Source organism: Sinocyclocheilus anshuiensis, unplaced genomic scaffold, assembly GCF_001515605.1.
Source record: "Sinocyclocheilus anshuiensis isolate Anshui unplaced genomic scaffold, SAMN03320099.WGS_v1.1 scaffold881, whole genome shotgun sequence".
NCBI classification, from domain to species: Eukaryota; Metazoa; Chordata; class Actinopteri; order Cypriniformes; family Cyprinidae; genus Sinocyclocheilus; species Sinocyclocheilus anshuiensis.
This window is the reverse complement of record NW_015558695.1, coordinates 769502-790113: the sequence shown is the minus strand read 5'-3', so window position 1 is coordinate 790113 and position 20612 is coordinate 769502. Positions and strand designations below refer to the sequence as shown.

Below are 20612 nucleotides of genomic sequence, written 5' to 3'. Positions count from 1 at the left end.
GGCGTCTCGTAGATGGAGCTCTAGCCTCCGAAATTGTGTTTAAGACTCGCTCTGGGAGGCACGAAGGCTCCCGTCGAGCGGCCAGAGGTGCAGGGCCCATAGGTCGGGCCGAGGATGCCATAATGCCCTGTTCGCTTGAGAGAGGAGATCCTGTCTCAGTGGAACACGCCAAGGGGCCGCTATCAGTAGCTGAGTTAGCTCCGATAGCCACAGCTGGTTCATCCAAAGGGGGGCCACCAGGAGAACCCTGTGTTCTTGTTCCCTCACTCGCCTGATTACCTGTGGGATCAGAGCGATCGGGGGAAAAGCATAGAGAAGGAGGTTGGGCCAATCGTGGGCCAATGCGTCCCTGGTCTTTGAGAAATAGATTGGGCAGTGAGAGTTGTCTTCTGAGGCGAAGAGGTCCACCTCGGCCTTGCTGAAGATCTCCCAGATCCTCTGAACCATCTGCGGATGGAGCGTCCACTCCCCTGAGGGGACGTTGCTCATTGATAACATGTCCGCTCCCTGGTTCAATTTGCTCGGTATATGCGCTGCCCTCAACTCAACCTGAGTTGGAGGCGTCTGTCGTGACAACTGTCCTTTTGTGAACCATCCCCATTGCCACGCCCTGTTCCATCCAGCGGGAGTTCTTCCAGGGGCTCAGGGCCGATACACAGGCCTGACTCACCCTGATGTGCAGGCGTCTGTGATGCTACGCATGGGATGGAACCCGTGATTTCAACCAGCGCTGAAGGTGGCGCATACACAGCAGACCCAACTGTAGTACTGGAGATGCTGCTGCCATGAGGCCCAGCATCATTTGAAATGCTTTGAGAGGGCGAGCGGTACCGATCTTGAAGGAGGTCGCCAGCCTCCATATGGCCAGAGCCCGTTCCGGCGTGACTACAGCTTTCATTTGGGCTGAGTCAAAAGTTGTTCCCAGTAACGAAATTCGCTGGCTGGGAAGCAACGAGCTCTTGGCAAAATTGACCCTGAGTCCCAGGCACTCCAGGTGGCTGAGGAGGAGGGTTCTGTGAGATATTAATTCTGCCTCCGACTGAGCCAGAACGAGTCAGTCGTCGAGGTAATTGATAATACGGATTCCCATCTGTCTTAGAGGGGAGAGAGCCGCATCCATGCACTTCGTAAAAGCTGGGAGGAGAGAAACATGAGCGCGGGGAGGCGGGGGAAACATGGGGGAAACATGAGCGCGGGGAGGTGGGCGCTCATGTTTCTCTCCTCCCAGCTACCTCCACAAACATTTTCAAAAAGAGAGCAAACTTCCTCTTCCATTACTCGTAAGTGTTCTGCCCCCGTGCGGCCAGTCACTCGAGTTAATTCAACCCCTCGTCACGCGGGCCAAGGCATCCCCGGAGTGTCGAGATGGGTTATGGGAATAATAAAGCGAGGATATTCACTCCAATTCGCTAGAAAACTGAGATCGCTCAGACCCGGTTGCTTAGTTCCCAGGCTTCGTCGTTCCTCTCGCCGAGGCTTGCTGAGAGAGGAGAAACGTGAGAGCGGGGCTCTTCAGTGAAAGGCGGTCCACGAGTGGAGAAAAGCGAGACTCATGCTCGAGTGAGAATTCTGTCTCAGTAAGTGCGTAGCTCACTGCCCTTCTGTGGCGGATCCGAGTGCAACGGAGAGAGAGCACGCAGGCACAGTGCCGGCATGAGATCAGTCAGACCGATTGCTTATTCCCTGACTCCACTGTTTCCCTCTCCGAGGCTCACTGAGAGAGGAGAAACGGGAGAGCTGGGCTGCTTTCCGTGAAGGCGGTCCGCGAGTGGAGAAGAGCGAGACTCATGCTCGAGTGAACATTCTGTCTCAGTAAGCGCGTAGCTCACTGCCCTTCTGCAATGGATCCGAGTGCAACAGGGAGAGCGAGCACGCGGGTAAAGTGCCGGCATGCGATCGCTCAGACCTGGTTGCTTAGCTCCCTGACTCCGCTGTTTCTCTCTCCGAGGCTTGCTGAGAGAGGAGAAATGGGAGAGCGGGGCTGTCTCCAGTGGAGGCAGACCGCGAGTGGAGAAGAGCGAGACTCATGCTCGAGTGAGCATTTTGTCTCAGTAAGCGCGTAGCTCACTGCACTCCAGTGGAGGCAGCCCGCGAGTGGAGAAGAGCGAGACTCATGCTCGAGTGAGCATTTTGTCTCAGTAAGCGCGTAGCTTACTGCCCTTCTGAGGTGGATCCGAGTGCAACGGGGAGAGCGAGCGCGCAGGTACAGTGCCACATGCGATCGCTTAGACCCAGTTGCTTAGCTCCCTGACTCCACTGTTTCTCTCTCCGAGGCTCGCTGAGAGAGGAGAAACAGGGGGAGGGGCTGCCTCCAGTGAAGGGCATCGCTGTAGCGGCGGAGAAGCAGGTCAGCTGTGCTGAGAGGTCCCGATTCCAGCTTTCAGGATCAGCAATGAGCGTGGAGTCGTCGCTAAAGGAGAAGAAATCTGAGAATCCTGTAGCAAGCGCCCGCTTATATAGCCAGATGCCCCGCCCATTCTGCCGGACTTTGGCGGGCTCTTTTTAAGCACTGCACGAACCAATGGCCGTGCAGTTTCACTGCGTGAATGAAAAGGCTTCAGTTCAGGAGAAAAAAGGCTTTTTCCCCATATTTGTCTTAAGCAAGACGCAGTACGAGTGAAGTATCGAAAGGGAACTTCCTATTTCCCACTTATGAAGTCGTGAGCGTTGCTGCAGTCTTAGGCCCACCCCAAATGCGTGTGTGTGTGTGTGTGTGTGTGTGTGTGTATATCTGCCCGAAAATAACAGCATAACAAATAAACATAGAATACATTTGCCATTAAAAACAGTATTCCATTACATGTTTACTGTTGGTTTACACATAGTCTGATGTCACTATGTGTTGTCTAATGATTAACATTAGTTTGGACACACGGATTGTATTCTTGAGTAATACTTAAGCGGTGAATTTTATTTTATGGCTAAGGTGTTTAATGACTGCTAAGAATGTTTAAGGCATTTATTCAAATGTTTAGGCTAAACATCCAATGAATAAATTAGCAAAAATGTGTTACAAGTACTAATGTTCTCGCCTACGGCATATGCCACATATATAAATGCATAGGCCTGTGTCATTTTTTCTAGGCTAAATCGAATGCCATACTTTCAGATATCCTTTTTTATGTCAGTGTGCAAGCAAAAGTTTGCTGGTCTGCATGTGTGTTTTTTGTGTGTGGTGTGGTGTGTGGTGGCACTGTGTGAAATGCAGACTCTTCACTCTGTATTGTTTGGCCTGTGAAAATGCTTCCACAGCAAACTGCACAGCAATGGGAATAACTCTTCTGCCTTGTATCGCCTCCCCGCTCTTAAAATATATGTGTATCCCACTATATTTATATATAAATCAATGTATACCTCACCACGGCCTATTTTCAAACAACCAGCAATAAAGCCGTCTGTTAAATCGACGCTCCTGTACTTGTGGTAAGTAGCAGTTCAAAGCGCAGCGACTGCGAGATCAAGATGTCAGGAAAGAAATTCCATCTCTGACGCATTGCTTTCCCTTCACAGCAGGGGTGTGTCTAGAGCATTTTAAATGGGGGGCCAGTCGGGGGCACTGGCTCAAAAGAGGGTGGCCGGGGTGGGTGGGCGGGGGCGAACGATGTATGTTAAAAGCACATGTCCAGTTTTGTGTGAGTGAAGGAAATCCGCTTGGGAGTGGAGAGATTTGTCCTCGCGCACATGGATTACGTAACATTATGCGCTCTCGACATTGTCATTAAGATCACACTATAGAAACCACCTAAAATTAGAAATTTACTAAAAACAAGCCTATGGCAAGACATCTGGTAGGGGGGGCACCTGGGGTGGCCAGCCAAATTTCAGGGGGGGCCGGTGCCACCCCTGGCCACCACGTAGACACGCCCCTGCTTCACAGCCAACTTTTATTTCCAGCGGACACCATTTTCTTAAAGTGCACAAAAGAAACACTGTTGTGAGTAAAACTCTAAATGCTGTGGCACACCGAGCTAAAAAGTGCTTGTGACAAATGCTGATTACGGCTTGTGGAAACAGTGGCATTATTTCGGGATGTCACACCTCTATGGAGTTGTTTCTACTCCAGCTCTGTGTCTGCTCAGGAAAATAACTAGAACAGACTATTCTTCTGTTTTCCATTTTTCATCCCTGACACTCTGAAGTAGTGGAGAAAAATGAGGCGAGCGCAAGAGAAAAAAGGAATTTAATGCATTCATCAGGAGGCCGGAGAGAGCGTGTAGTTGAATTTTTAAATTACAGGCTCTTTAGAGGAATCAGACTATGAAAGCAGAGGACAGTGTGAACGAGGGACACTGGTCATTTTAAACGTTATGTTGAATCGATAGCATGACTAATGGGCTTTGTGTTTGGCTGTTATTGTTGGAAATAATTAGTGGTGCTTGCTGAATGAAGCATGACTATTAATACTTTTCAATGGGACAAATCTATAACCCTTTGTAATACACTATAACACATTTATTGTTATGGGTACGAATAAAGCTGTGCCATATCTAGGGACTTGCATATCATTAAGATATGTTGTTAAGCTCTTTGGACTTGGGCCAGCCATTAACCTCTTAGCAACCACTCAGAACACCTTAGCAACCACAAAGTTACACCCTTTGAAAAGTGTTTGAAATATTTGGGATGCTATGTTCCCTATCGATACTTCACTCGTACGCTATGGGAAAAAGTAATTTTTTCTCCTGAACTGAAGCCTTTTTCAATAACGCAGTGTAACTGCACAGCCATTGGTTTGTGCAGTACACTTAAAAAAAATGAACCAATGGCTTGGCAGCGGTGCTGCACAAACCTATGGCCACGAAGCCCACCAAAGCCCGCCAGAATGGGCGGGGCCATCTGGCTATATAAGCGGCCGTTTTGCCATAGGATTAGGATTTCTTCTCCTTTAGCGACGATGACATTCTTCGCTGATCTCTGCTGACTGAAGAGCCTGCTCACTGTTGACACACCTCGCGGTGGAACAGCGACCTTTCTGCTCAGCTGATTCGCCACCTTTCCCGCCGCCTTTAGCGCTGCACAGCAGTGGTCCAGTTTCCCCTGCCGCCATCTGGCGAGCCTTATCAGAGCAAATTTCTAAAGAGCAAATTTTCGCGGCGTTGTTTCAAATTGCTGTTTGTTCAAATTGGCGTTGTTCCCAGGAGCCTGTGAGGAAAAAACAGCGGGGCAGAGGATCACAGCGCTCGGATGCGAGTGAGCTCATGCCGGCTCAAGTCCTGCGTGCCTCGCTTTCTCCACACAGAGAGTCTTCCCCCATCCTCTTCACCCAGCCTGACCAGTGTCCCTCTGCCAGCACGAGCGATCTGGTCTCATTCGGAGGGAGGGATGACGAGCTGCTGGATGACAGCATGTCATTAGCAGCCTCGGACGCGGAGGAGCTGCCGTTGTCCGAGCCCAGCGACGTTAAGCCCGGGATGGATGCCGAATTATTCCGTGTCCTCTCAAAAGCCGTCGAGGAGCTGGGATTGGAGTGGTCTCCACCGGAGGAGCCCTCCCGCAGCCGTCTGGACGAGTGGTTCCTGCCGGGGCACCATCAAGCCCCTCGTCAGTGATCCTCTCCTTTTTTTCCGGAGGTCCATGACGAGCTCACTAGGTCGTGGCGCGCCCCATACTCTGCACGCCTCCATACGTTCAATTCGCTCAGAGACCCCCATGTTTCAACCTCCTTCTCTATGCTTTTCCCCCGATCGCCCTGATCATGCAGGTAATCAGACGAATCAGGGAACAAGAACGCAAGGTTCTCCTGGTGGCCCCGCTCTGTAAAAACCAGCATTGGTTATCAGAGCTGTCGCAGCTGCTCATAGCAGCCCCGTGGCCCCTTCCGCTAAGGAGGGATCTCCTTTCTCAGGCGAACAGGACGATATGGCACCCCTGGCCTTAGCTGTGGACTCTGCATTTTGACCACTCGACGGGAGCCTGCAAGCCTTCCAGAATGTGTTCTAAACACCATTTCTCAGGCTAGAGCTCCGTCTACAAGACGCCTCTACGCCCTTAAGTGGTCGGTGTTCTCCGCTTGGTGCTTAACCCGCAGTGAGGACCCGTCCGTCTGTGACGTATAGGTGATACTGTCCTTCCTGCAGGAGCTGTTGGATAAGGGGCACTCCCCATCCACACTCAAGGTTTATGTAGCAGCTATAGCAGCTTCTCATGCCACTATAGCAGGCCAGTCGGTGGGCAGAAACAACTTTGTTGTCCATTTTCTGAGGGGGGCTAGGAGGCTGAATCCGCCCCGTCCCCTCACTGTCACTACGTGGGACCTGCCCACTGTTCTGAGGGCCCTGAAGAGTCCTTCCTTTGAGCCGCTGCAGTCAGTTGACCTTCGGTCCCTGTCGTTGAAAACCATTCTGCTGCTAGCATTAGCATCTGTCAAACGAATGGGAGACTTACAGGCGCTCTCTGTGAGCCCTACCTGCCTGGAGTTCGGGCCTGGCGACTCTAAGGTCATCCTGAAACCGAGGCATGGTTATATAACTAAGGTGCTCTCTACTTCATTCAGGGCACAGGTCATTACACTCTCTGTGCTTCCTCCCTCAGAAGAGGACCAGGAGTTGAATTTACTTTGCCCCGTCAGGGCGCTGAAAGTGTACATTGAGCGTTCTGCCCCGTTTAGGAAGGCTGAACAGCTCTTTGTTTGCTTCGGTGGCCGCGCTAAAGGGCATCTGGTCATGAAGCAGAGACTTTCTAAGTGGATAGTTGATGCTATTACGCTAGCCTACTCTTCCTTGGGCCTGCAATGCCCCATTGGAGTACGAGCCCATTCAACTAGAGGCGTCGCCTCTTCTTGGGCATGGTCTAGCGGCGTGTCCATTGTGGACACATTTGCTAGGTTTTATAGCCTGGACGTCCCTGCCTTGCAGGCTAGGTTTCTTTCCACATATCTGGCACGCACCTGCTTACGCAGTACTGCTCTGAGAAGGAGTTTGGCCGTAACATGCTCAAACCCATCAGAGGATTTACTTGTGCGCTCTCGGCCCCTGGGTGCCGAGGCTGTGCAAGTCTTCTGGAATGATCACTCAGGCCGGGCGTGACCTCTGTGAGCTTAGCCCGTTCACCTCAGGAAGTGTTTGCTATTCTTGTCCCCTTGGGCCCTGAGGTGCCTAGGGCAAGGTTACACATGTAGTCGTTCCTCTGCCATAGCACGGCGTGATTGTACTGGTTCCCATAGCGTCTTAGCAGACACAGTACAAGTGAAGTATCCATAGGGAACGTACTCGGATACAAACGTAACCTTGGTTCCCTGAGATATGGGAATGAGTACTGCATTGCTAGCCATGCTATGTAGCTGCACGACTCAGTTGTCGCTTCAGTCGAAGTAACCTGAATCCTTTGGCGAAGCGGCCGCTTATATAGCCAGATGGCCCCACCCATTCTGGCGGGCTTCGTGGCCATAGGTTCATGTAGCACAGCTGCCGAGCCATTGGTTCGTTTTTTGAAGTGTACTGTGTTATTAAAAAAGGCTTCAGTTCAGGAGAAAAAAAGGACTTTTTCCCATAGCGTCTTCCCGTATCTCAGGGAACCGAGGATATATATATATATATATATATAGTTTTTAATATATTTTTGAGACATTCAGTGTCAAGTAAACTTGACACAACAATATATGTTCCTTTATTTTTCTGAATGAAATAAATAAATATTTAAAATGTATTAATGTCATTCATGTTGTATTCACATCAGATTCAGAGGTTTTTAAAAATAATAATTTAATATTATACAACAGTTTTAAAACATATTAAAGGGATAGTTTACCCAAACAATTTTAATTTGCCATTAATTTACTCACCCTAGGTGAAATGTTTCTTTAGTATAACTGTATAAGAAGATTTTTAGCTGAAACTGTGGTCCTTGGTGATTCAAAAATGCAAGCCAATGACTACCGGCACGTAAGAGTCAAAAAAAAAGAAAAAAAAAAAGAAGCATATCAGGCAACACAAAATTAATACCTGTTGCTCTTGATGATATATTGAGGTCTTATGAAGTGAAACATTCGATCTGTGCAAGCAACTGAACTTACAAAGACATATGTATGTATGCAAAACTGTTTTCAATTGATATTATCATTGACAATAATAACAACAACAATAATAATAATAAAATCTTGAGCACCAAATTAACATATTGTGATTATTTCTTAATCTGCTGCAGTATTACTTTACATGTTTTATGTATGTGTGTGTGTGTGTATATATATATATATATATATATATATATGAAGAGTTTGGTTCCAAAACGCTATAAATCCATTTTGATTAATTTGAGTAAAAATGTGTTTTCTTTACCAAGAAAGTGGCAAGATGAAATCCACTATTTTCTGTTTCAAACTTTCACATAGCATCTTTAGGTTATAATAACATTGCGATTATGAACGCGATATAGCAGTGATCTACGGCTCTGTGTATTAAATGCCACTCCATCTGAGCATCAAGCACGTGATGGAGATTTACTGTTCACAGAACCATCTTTACTGACGAGATGCGCATGACAATCGCATGCGATTTATCGTGTGTAGATTCTACAGCGTATAATACTTCAGCTTCATTCAACTCACACCAGAAGTGGATCAGAAGCGCAGCGGTAGGATTCACGAGACCACGTGATTTGCCTACCAGATGTTGTTTGCTTGCTCATTGTCCTTGTAAAAAGGATTTGTGATGTCATATAACACCCTATGTGTTTTTGTATTTCGAGGTTGAACGCTCGTCGTCCATTTCTGGCCTCCTGCCAAAGATATGTGACCGTGAAATACGATCGGGAGTCTGCACAGGGTGTTTATTTTGAAATTGACATGATTTTTTTACTTTTATTTTGTATTTGCTGTGCGGTTTGGACGCGGCGTCCGTCAAAAATAGACTAGGCGCCTATCTTTAGCGAAGCGGCTCGGAGAGCCGCTTCTGGGACGCTTTTGAAACGTGCCGCGGTGCGTCTGGTGTAAACACAAGCATTTACTAGAATGACCGCGATCAGTTCCGGTAGCTGCGTCGGAGCCGTAACGCGCCGCAGACGTGTGCAGTGTAAATCGGGTCAATCAGGGGTTAGTATGTGTGCAGTAAACAAAGTGCGCCGCGCCATCCACTATTCATTCATTTTGGAAATCATGGCGCCTTATGCGTGATATCAAATGCTTCCGCAGATTTATAGTATCACTATAGCATTTCACCTGAGCATTGTGAATCATGCGTATGGCCATGATAAGCGCTGAATGAATGACAGGCTTTCTGTTGTAACATCGCGCAAGGTAAATAAGAGTGACATCTAGTGGAGAAGACTAATGATAAGATTCACGTTAATCAGATCTTGTTTTAAATGTGCTGAAATAAATCCCGGAAAAGATCGATTTGCGGCTTTTGAGAATCGATATCGAATCGATGTCATTTAAAACAAAATGATTAATCGAAAAATCGATTTTTTTGCCCAGCCCACTTAATTTGCTGTAAAGTTGCTTTGCAACGATTTGTATCATGAAAAGCGCTATACAAATAAACTTGAATTGAATTGAATTGAAAATCAACTGTTAAACATGCTAATGCTGGCCCGCCCCCTGCTTCTCCCGATTGGTAAATTTTTTGTAAACTGTCAGTAATAAGCTGTGCCCATGTCAAAAGTCAAAATAACTTTTTTTGACTTAACAAAGCATCTTAAATCCAGCATTCAGGTGTTAGATGCTGAAAAAGTGAGTCAAGGCACAAATGTCTATCTAGAGCATGTTTGCATACAAAAACAATTAAAAGCAGAGTGAAAAAAGCAGTCTCTGATTGAAGTAGTTCTTGACCACAATAAACAGCAATGCTGACAGTCAAACGTCTGGTTACACAATGTTAAATGTTCTGTAACATTTTTATTTGCACATTATCCTCTCATGTAACTGGGTTTCTCACAGCTGGCTCTCACAGATAACCCCAGTTTCACATCTATTCTTAACTCAAGCTTTTCAGCACAGTCAACAAAAAAACAGAAGACAGAATCAGAGGAAGACTCTATTAAACCTCTGCCCTGATCAGCATGGATATACATATAATAAATGAATATGCAAGCAACCGAGTCAAAGAGAGGCTAAGCACCTGGGTAGTTTCTCTTCCCTTCCGCTCCTGATGTTATTACACTTGTTCTGTAATCGGGATATCTTTCACTCAGAACAGAAATTAAAATGCCCTTACAATGCACAGCTCCACCTCTCTACATTTCTCCTCGGAGAGAACAGCCAGCACTTCTCTCATACTCCTGCTCTTTCTCCATTCCTTCCAGAGTTTGACGACAGAGATAAGATATATGTCATGTGACGCCACAGCGGAGACACCACAGCTGAAAATGATATAAAATACAGAAAATGCGAAGAGCGCAAAAACAAAATAACAGAAAAATAGAGGGGGACTTCATGGGGTGAATGTTGATTTATAACACATCCATGCTGCTCATGTCTCAAAGTTTCACTTTTTTTTGGTAGTTTAGGACACAATGTTGAATATCAACATGGGTTGACAGAGCAAGGCATAATTTTTTCACCATCTGTTGGATTTAACTTCTTTTCTATATCAGAAAAGAGTTACAATATATCACTATAACAAAACCTGAAAAGGCTCTCTGTAAGTGTGTCTGTGTGTAGACTAGATAAACATAATTAACCTGCAGTCATAGCCAGTCCAGATGTTCAAAACACTGGCGCCGCCCAGAACTGTCACAGCCAATCAGATCACAGTAATATGACTGACAGGTGTAATTGCACAGGGGAAATATACACCACCAGAGCAAACAGGTAAATCAATGTGCGTCCTCCTGCTGATATAAAACTCTAAAGCATAACCTATTTATCAGTCAAGGACAATCAAAAGAGATTATTAAAATTCTCTTTTAATACAAATATTTGTTTATAAATAAAAAAGCCATTTCCTGCCAGAGACAGATTGTTGTTTGATTGATAGATTAATAGAGACAGTAAATTACTCGCCGCCTCTTAAACACACAAACATTCATGAGTTGCCTTTTAAATGAAATGCATCATAAAGTTTCACTGCGACTGGCTTGACCCCATGTCCTGTGTGCATTCATAAAACAAAATACACATCCCTGTGAGCTCTGATGACCTGTCAGAATGGATCCATATAGAAGCTGGGTCAGTGACAGATAACCATGCCCGAGATGATGAAAATACAAAGAAATGGGTCTCACTTTATATATTAAGTGGCCTTAACTACTATGTATTTACATAAAAAAATAAGTACATTGTACTTATTGTGTTTATATTGTATTGCAAAACACTTTTGCTGTTATTGAGGTGGGATACGGGTAAGATTAGGGACAGGTTTGGTGGTATGGGTAGGTTTGAGGGTGGGTTAAAGTGTAAGGGATGGGTCAACAGTGTAATTATATATTATATAATAGTGTAATTATATAAACTGCGTGTCGGGATTCTGGACTGTCTGTCGTGTTTTACCTCTTAGTTCCTGTTTTCCTTTTCTGGTCATGTTTCTTGTTCTTGTTTAGTTGATTGATGATTCCGCTCACCTGTGTTTGTAATTATCCTGTGTTTCCTGTCTGCTGTCTGTTCCTTAGTTCTTCGTCAGGTCTACTTGTTGAATGTCTTCCTTGTGCTCTGTGTCCCCCCGTTGGATTATTAAAGACTCTCGTTTTGTGAAATCTCCACATCTCTTCGTTTCCTTGTTCCCGTGCTCCAGCGAAACGTGACAGAAGACTCGACCAGAACAGTTACCTCTGTGTGTTCCCTTCGTTTTTTCCTCAGTGTTTTGTTTCCGTTGTGTCCATGGATCCCCTCCTTCGTCCTGAATACCTCCTCCTCCTGCTGGAGCAGGGGGAGAGATCACTCGAGGTCCACACCAGACTGTTCCTGGTGCTTGCCAACCTCTCCAGCTATCCGGACGATGCGCTCTGTGCGTTTATGACGCCAGTTTAAACTTTGTGTACAGAGCGCCATCGTCCGAGGAAGGCCCTTGAGCGAATTTTGCCGCCTATGTGGAGTGGACACTGGTGAGAAATGGATCTCCATTCCCCGCCTGTTCCCAGGAGAATCTCGCCAGTTCCACTCCCAACCCAGTGCCCAGCCCTCCATCTCCCCGATGCGCGGAGCGCATGCCCGAGCCCACCGTTGACGGAGAGCCGGAGCCCGCCGCGGCCCAGCCCACCATCTCCCCGATGCGCGGAGCGCATGCCCAAGCCCACCACTGACGGAGAACCAGAGCCCGCCGCGACTGACGAGCCATCGCTAGAGAGAGCGACAGAGCTGAGGATCGCCGCGGAGCCAGAGGCCGTGATGTCAGTCAAGGTGTGTGAGCCGGCAACAACGCCTGCCACGAGGGAGAAAGCCACGGACGGTGTGAGCGCGGAGAGGAGCTTCGCCCCCTGCACCGCGGCTGAGGGTGAGCTGTGTATGGCGCGGCGACTGTGTCCCACCGAAGAGGAGAGGGCTCCCGTTCCTAAGTTCTGGCCTGGAAGCCCGGAGGCTCACAAATGCCTGCCCTCCCACCCGCTCCTGCCTCCTCCTCCGCTGTCGTCTGGCAGCCCCTCTGCTCGCCCTTAGTCCACCATCTATGCGGTGCGAGCTCCGCGGGACTGCCATCCTCCAGCGTCACCCTGGTTGGAGTTTACCTGGACTCTGCCTCCAGCCTCTAAACCCCGGACTCCGCCTCGGCCCGTGGACTCATCGGCTCCACCATGGCTCCTAGCTCCCTCCTCTCCGCTGTGGCCTGGCAGTCCACTAGCTCCGCCGGGCTCCCTCATTCCTCCAGCTCTGCCTTGGTCTGGCATCGACCATCCTGCACCTCGGGACTCCACTCCTCTGGCTTTGCCTCGTCCCTTTGTCTCTCCGGCTCCGTCAGGCTCCTTCATCACCTCAGCTCCTCCTCAGTCCTCTGTCGCTCCGGCTCCACCGCGGCCTCCCAGATCCACGCCTGTTTTCCTTTTTTGGTCATGTTTCCTGTTCTTGTTTAGATGATTGATGATTCCGCTCACCTGTGTTTGTAATTATCCTGTGTTTATAAGTTCCTGTCTGTTCCTTAGTTCTTCGTCAGGTCTACTTGTTGAATGTCTTCCTTGTGCTCTGTGTCTCCCCCCGTTGGATTATTAAAGACGCTCGTTTTGTGAAATATCCACGTCTCTTCGTTTCCTCGTTCCCGTGCTCCAGCGAAACGTGACACTGTGTATGTACAAAATAAGTGCATTGTATCAAATGATTAATTTAAATGTAAGTACATACTAGTTAAGGCCACCTACTGTATATAAATTGGGACCAAGAAATGTTTTTTCAAATCTAGTTAAAAATATGCATATGCCAATCTTTTTAAAAATACAATCTTTGTATTCATGTTTTTAATGTTTTTGCAAACATGTAACATTTCTGAAAAAGTTTTGATCTAAGGATTCTAAGAATGTTTATTTTTAATAATTTTAGGGTTAAGCTATATTTATTTAAGCTAATCCTACAAATATCCAGAATGTTTGAATCTTGAATATTTTTTAGTAGTATTTATTGTTCTTTTATTATTATTTTAATTCTTTTGATTTTATTTTGATATTTTTAGTTTCATTTTTAGGATTTCTGTTATGTTTTATCATCATTTTATTAGCCTTTGTTTTGTAAAAAGTATTTCTAAATAGTTTTAATTCATTTTCAGTTTTATTTTTATTTTAGTTAGAACTTCAGACGTATTTCATTTAAAAGTCATAGTTTTTCATGTAATATTTCTATTTGTATTATATTTTCAGCTTTGTACATTAGGGTTGTATGTTACATATAATGTAATGTAATGTATCATGTATATATATTCCTTCTCAGCTTGTGGAAAAGCTGCTTCTGATGTGCTTTGGTTTATCATGTGACTCTCATCACCATCTGCTTTTGGTGTTTATCAGAGTATTACAAAGGTACTAAACAGATTTCAATACTTCAGTAGGTTGGTATATTAACATTACCAGTTAATGAAATATGTTTTTTAAATGTAAATTCAAGTTAAATCCGTAAAACCTAAAATGTTGCTGCCATATTTTTCTATGGTAAAATTCTGGCAACCACAGCTGCTATTTTTTTTAACCATAAATTTTACTGATTTTTTTTCGTAAATGTGTTATAAGGACATGAGTGTAAGTCCTGACAAGAAGACCTCTCCAGCTCTAAGAAATATCCAATATTGAAATCAATATTGTATATGTGCTGTTTTTTTGTTCTCGCCATCCCTGGATGCAAGTACAGTCCCTAAATCTGCTGGCAAAAACTCTCTTTAACTCACTATGACAAGCAGATGGGTACACAGAAGCATTCACATACAGTACAAACAGCACTCAGCGTAATCTATATTCAGCTGCTGTGTTTAGGAAACCTGTGAACACTCGCTTCCCTTCACAAATACACACACAGTGTATCTGTCACTCCATTGTGAGTATTTTTCCAGCATCTGCTGTGAAGAACTGGGTCAGCTCCGGCAAGACAGACAGCATCAGGATCTTTAGGAAGGGAATGAGACGGTGAGACTGAAAAGTGGATAGAGAGATGGCAGGGGAGAGGAGACAAAAGCAGGGTGCGAACTACGGGGGAGCTAGGGGGAGCTCGGCTCCCCTTAATAAGACATGGGCTCCCCTGAAAACGTGATTTGTGAAATTTTGGGGGGGTCTCAAAAAATATTGACAATGTGTTATTTTGACATGCAATTTCAGTTTTGTGTAATGTGATCATCGTGGATTATTATGTGTAAAATTGCAAAAATATCATTCATTCATGCATGACGGCGATTTAAACCTAATTCACTTCAATAAAGATAACTATACATGCTATTCTTGTCATGAGCATCAAGGTGTGGGGGTGCTGCGGTGCAAATTCCACTCATGTTTAGTACATGTTAACTCAAAGATTCGTAGAAAAAATATAAACGTTGGACTCTGTGGTCGATTCTGTGTTAAGGTAAGGCATGTTATTTGCAATTATGCCTACATAGATATTTTACCAATGTGAGTCTTAGACCTTTCCAACGATATATAGTTTGTCATGATTTCTTAAAGGGAATGGGAGATGAGACTCTTATTGAAGTGGGGTATGAGTGGTTATGAACGAATTAATGAAACGCATTTGTCCGTGTTTCACTCCGTCTCGAATTGCGCTCGCGGAAAGTGCTTGAGAAACAGTGTCTATTCTGCGGCTCGGTACGCTTTCAACTCGTTTTTTTAGTCTGGAGCAAGACCGTACGACATTCACATGATTTTTACGTAGAAAGGGCGACAGTACACCACATTAAAATAAATGATCATTCATGTTTTCATGACTGCTGGCCAAATTCAAAAACAAAACTAAAATTAAATCATCTTTGGGAGCAAGGGGGCCCCCTGGTGTTTCGGGGGCCCTACGCAGCTTGCATATTTTGCGTATAGGGAGGATCGGCTCTGGTAGTTGAGATAGGCGAGGTGTTTTCTGCTTTAAAATGCTCCTCACGCACGCCGGCTGCAGTGTAATGCCTTCAGCTTGCTGGGAATATCCCCATCAACTCCCTTAATGGCCAAGCAGATACACTCCACTGCCTCGCACACGCATATCACAACAGCTGCTCTGTGCTTGAGTGCATCTGTGTGTGCGTGTGTCTGGGGTGTTAAAACAGGTCCAACTAAGCCTTTACTTCAGCTTGGCAAAACGTGTTGTTTGAGACAATGGAAACTTTATGTAGCCTATAAGAGTCTCTCAAGTAGTTCTAGTGTCTCACATACGGTACTGAGGATTGCAAAAACCACGCTGAACAATACAGAATCGCTCCGTAAGTCTGTATTTTAGTGTTGAACACTCAAACAGCTATGAAAGTTTTAGTATACACTACTGTTCAAAAGTTTGAGGTCAGTGAGAATTTTTAATCATTTATATAATGCTTAAATTCAGTAAGTATGGCTTAAATTCGACGAAAGTGACAGAAAAGACATTACAAATGATGTCTATTTCAGAATAAACGTTGTTCTTTTGAACTTTCTATTCATAAAAGAATCCTGGACAAAAATGTTTCCACAACAATATTAAGCAGCACATCATTGTTTTCAACACTAGAAAAGACACTATTAGAATGGTTTTTGAAGGATCATGTGACACTGAAGACTAGAATAATGAGTAATTGCCATCACAGCAATTCATTTTTATAATTGTTTTATATATATACAAATAGAAAACATTTTTTCTCAAAATGTAATAATATTTCACAAAATTACTGTTGATACTGTATTTTTTCTTTTGATCATAAGAAAAAAAAAACAAAAAAAATTACTGATCCCAAGCTTTTGAACAGCAGTATACAGTACATCTGCATAAGTGTCAGTATTAAAAAAAGATTCAAATCATGTGAAATTAATGCAAAACACCTCAATGATAAATGTGCTATAACTCATGTGAAAGATGTTTGTATTTTCTATTCTAATGTCATTTTTAATAATGAACAATTAAAAAAAATGTTACCATGGGCTGTTGCTATTTTACATGGACGATACATCAGACAGTGAGTTTTTTTTTCTCCAACTTTGATTTTACAGTTCCTTTTTATAAAACCGTGAAACATAAAAACATTATTTTTCAACTATTTTCAGTCATTTTGCACATTTCTCAATGGATTTGAAGTCTAAAATACAAAGCACTTTGTAGAGTCACAGTTCCCTAGTGTCATTATTCACATATAGAAGCTAAATTGATATGTGTTCAATGGTGTGTGACATTAAAATTCATTTATTTTTACAACAGATGCAACGAAGTTGTATGTCACTGAGACAAAAATGAAAGTGCATTTCATTCTGTTATGTAGAGGCTCTTTTTATACAGTTCACTTTTGTTTACGGTGTGATCAGTTGTCACCTGCCACTTGTGTGAATGAGTGAATGAATGAATGAATAAATAAATAAATTGATTATTTGGCTGCTCTTAATCTTTTTCACTGCAAGGTCAGATCCTTCAGTACATTTTGCAGTATTTTTTTAAAGAAGTTATCAGACATATCATTAGTTCTACTTACCAAAATTTTTACTCACATTTAAACTAAAACTCACATTTAGTAGTCAGCAAGTGCTTCTTTCGGACCCTGTTTAAAACTATTTGTGCACATCTCATAGATTTCTGGTTTAAACAGGTTGATCTCTGCAAAATACAAGATGAATTCACCACGATCTATTCACTGATCTAGGACAAATCAAAATAAAATGAACATATGATCTCAGCCATTGTGAGCAACAGATCAAGGACCAGCGATACATCCGTAAAATGCAATCTCACACACCACATGCTTCACATAATAACTGAGCTATTTGGCTTGCTTTGTAAACCTAGTTCCAGCTCTCTGCAGCTGATTCAGGCTCTTCCAGTTCTGGTTTATGCATTGATCTCTCCTTGAGTCAGAATTTCCAATAACTGAATGTTCTCAGTTGCTTTATGCCTCGTTAATCTGCTCTTTATGACTGCTAGAGTAGTGCTAGATGTTGCACATTTGACTAGTGATATTCAGAAATACTGTCGACCTGCCAAGTCCACCGAGGTGTTGCTGTGAATACATCAGTTTGAGATCAGGTCACTTGGATTTTATCTGAGACAACAGAAACCTCACTCAAACAACAAACAGTCCGATAAAGCACTGCACAGATGTCCTAATGTGACACGATACTGTGTAAACGCGCACACACACATTCACAAATCAGGCCAGTGTAAATGACCTCAAAAACAGTGATTCCCAACCAGTGGCACAAGGAGTTTCCAGAGAATACTTGAAAATGGGGTTGTTTCTTTCTTTCTTTATTGAACCATATAAAACAAATATTATTATGCATTAATAAACTAATACAAAATAAACAATATATATATACGTGTATATATATATATATATATATAAGGGGTGCCATGATTTTTTAATGTTAATTTAAGAAAACAGTATCTATAGGGCTTGTCAATTAAAGTGTCATTATTTATAAAGACAGTGGACATCGTTCTTCACAAAAATGTAAAGCTCTGTTCTATTTTTTTCTCCCATCACATCTTAGTCAAAGCACAGAAACTAATATCTCAGTAGAAGCAGTTATAAAGAATCTATATTTGTCATTAACATTTATGCATTTAGCAGATGCTTTTATCCATAGCTTTTATCCTTTGCATTCAAGTTTCATTTAATCAGTTCCTTGGATGTCAAACCCATGACTCTACTTTATGAACTACAGAAATACAGAACAAGGAGCCCACCACTGCACTGAGTGCTTTTTATTTATAAAATCTAAAGTAATAATACCAAATGAATTGTAAAAAAAAAAAGAAAGAAATTAATTTAAAAATAAAAAAATGAATTGTGTGTATACTCACACACAATTCATTGTTTTATTTTAAATTAATTTCTGTGTGTGTGTGTGTATATATATATATATATATCACAAATATATAGTATAGTAATATACCAAACTAATTTACATCAAATAATTAAATTAATCACTGCATAATTTTATTTAATTTTAATATTATTCATAATGCTAAATATCTGGTATGCATAAAAAATAATTTTTGGTTTACTGAAAACTGTTAAGGCATATAGGCAAATCACATTCAGATATAGACAGGATTTTTCTTTTTTTTTTTTTTTAATTGCAGATGCCGGTTTATTAAACAGCCTAGGGTCATGAAAAAACATAGCTATGGGTACATTTTTGAAAAATGATATTGTGTTGCTTCACTGCAGTCTACCTCCTCTGTTATGCCATCATGCACTGATAAAGGAGTTTGTGGACGAAGGGGCAAGGGAGGTCAAAGTGAAGACCCCAGATACTGGCCAGCTGGGAGGAGCTTGTGATTTAAAGCTTTCAGCTGACCTGAATCCGAGGCTCTGGTTCCCGTCCGAAATTGCAGCTACCAAACACAGACCAAACCTTGTGTATTGGTCCTCCTGACTTCGCACTGTGTACATCATAGAGCTCACTGTGCCCTGGGAGGTTGCTCTAGAGGAGGGCTATGAACCTCTCGGGTTACTTGACTGTAACCCTGTTCCTTGAAAAAGCGGGAACGAGATGCTGCATTTCAATAACGCTTATGAGAACATTCTTGGTACGACCGGTTGTGAAGCATGTGTGTCAAACACGCGAAGAATTGGCTTAAATAAACTCGGTAGGTGACATCATTTCATTACATGCACCTGAGGGGTTATAAATAGATGTGAAACGGACACACCTTCTGGTTACATCTTTTTCTGAAAGGACGTCCAGGCACGCCTACAGTGCGGCATTGAGGTGCAGCATCTCATTCCCGCTTTCTCAGGGAACAGGGTTACAGTCAAGAAACCCAAGACGTTCACTATCAAAAGCTACTCTCGATGCTGTGTTTCAATAATGCTTATGGGAACAGAATACCAACGCCACCGCACTGGAAGTGTCTGGACCCCACAAGGTTGTGTAGTGTGTGTGCACAAATATTGGATAGGTCTCAGACATGACTCTGGGATGTTGACTCAAGGGCATATGAGCCCTGTGTAGCACTGACATCCAAACTGAAGAATCTGACAAAAGTGTGCGGAGAGGACCAGCATGCCGCATCACACACTTAGAGGATACCATTGAGGATGCAAACACCCTGGTTGAATGGGCACTAACTCCTAGAGGCGAAGCTTGACCGCGAGTCTCATAGGCTAGGGCAATAGCATTCCTCACCCAATGTGACATTGTTTGTCTAGTGGCAGCCCAACACAGTTGAAGTCTTTACTGCTCTGGTGTCTTGAACAGCGGAGGGCAGAAGGATTCAAGAACGATTGGATGTATGGTTGAGAATGGAACTTTGGGAAGATAATTAGGGTGAGGATGCAAAACCCTTATTTGCCTCTTGGGATTGGTCGTTGGATGAAATCCCCTGGCTCTGAGCCACAACTGCAACGGTCTCATGTGCAGGAGGCCCAAAGGTTTCACTGTGGATGCAGCCGCCATGAGAACTAGAACCCTTTGAAAGTAATGGACAGTATCTTTCTGGCCTAGCTTGATATTCTTTAGGGTGTTTAGAATTGATTGGATACATGCAGGAAACAGCTGTGCCTGCAGTGGGATTGAATCCCATACAACCCCCAAATACTTTGTCCTCTGGACAGGAGAGAGAACGCTTTTCTTGGCGTTGAGTCTCAACCCTAGAGATTCGAGATGAGCTAGGACAACATCCCGATGTCAAAGCGCATGCTCTTGATACTGGGCCAAAATCAGCCAATTGTCTATGTAATTTAAAATTAGTCAGTGCTGCATCCATGCATTTTGTGTATGTGCGGGGTGACAAGGCTAGGCCGAATGGAAGAACCCGATACTGGTAAGCTTGGCCCCCGAAAGCGAACTTCAGGAACTTCCTGTGTTGTGGCAAAATTTCTATATGAAAGTATGTGTCCTTGAGATCGATTGTGACAAACCAATCCCCCAATTGGATTTGAGAAACAATCATTTTAATTGTCACCATTTTGAAATTGTATGTTCTGAGATAGCCGTTCAACCTGCGAAGATCTAAAATTGGACACAACCCCCCATCTTTTTTGGGAACCAGAAAATACCGGCTGTAGTAGCCTGACTCTCTGTCTGTTAGGCAAACATGTTCTATGGCCCCTTTGTACAGCAGAGCCTGCAATTCCTGTGTCAACAAATGCGCTTTTTCCGGTTTCACG

At 43.8% G+C, this 20612-nt stretch overlaps 1 protein-coding gene across 1 annotated transcript in view; it reads right to left on the bottom strand.

The window, feature by feature from the left end:
- Positions 1-20612, bottom strand: part of LOC107681407 (XK-related protein 7-like) — a 95610-nt gene that overhangs the window by 59303 nt on the left and 15695 nt on the right. The gene's annotated exons all lie outside the window — the stretch shown is intronic.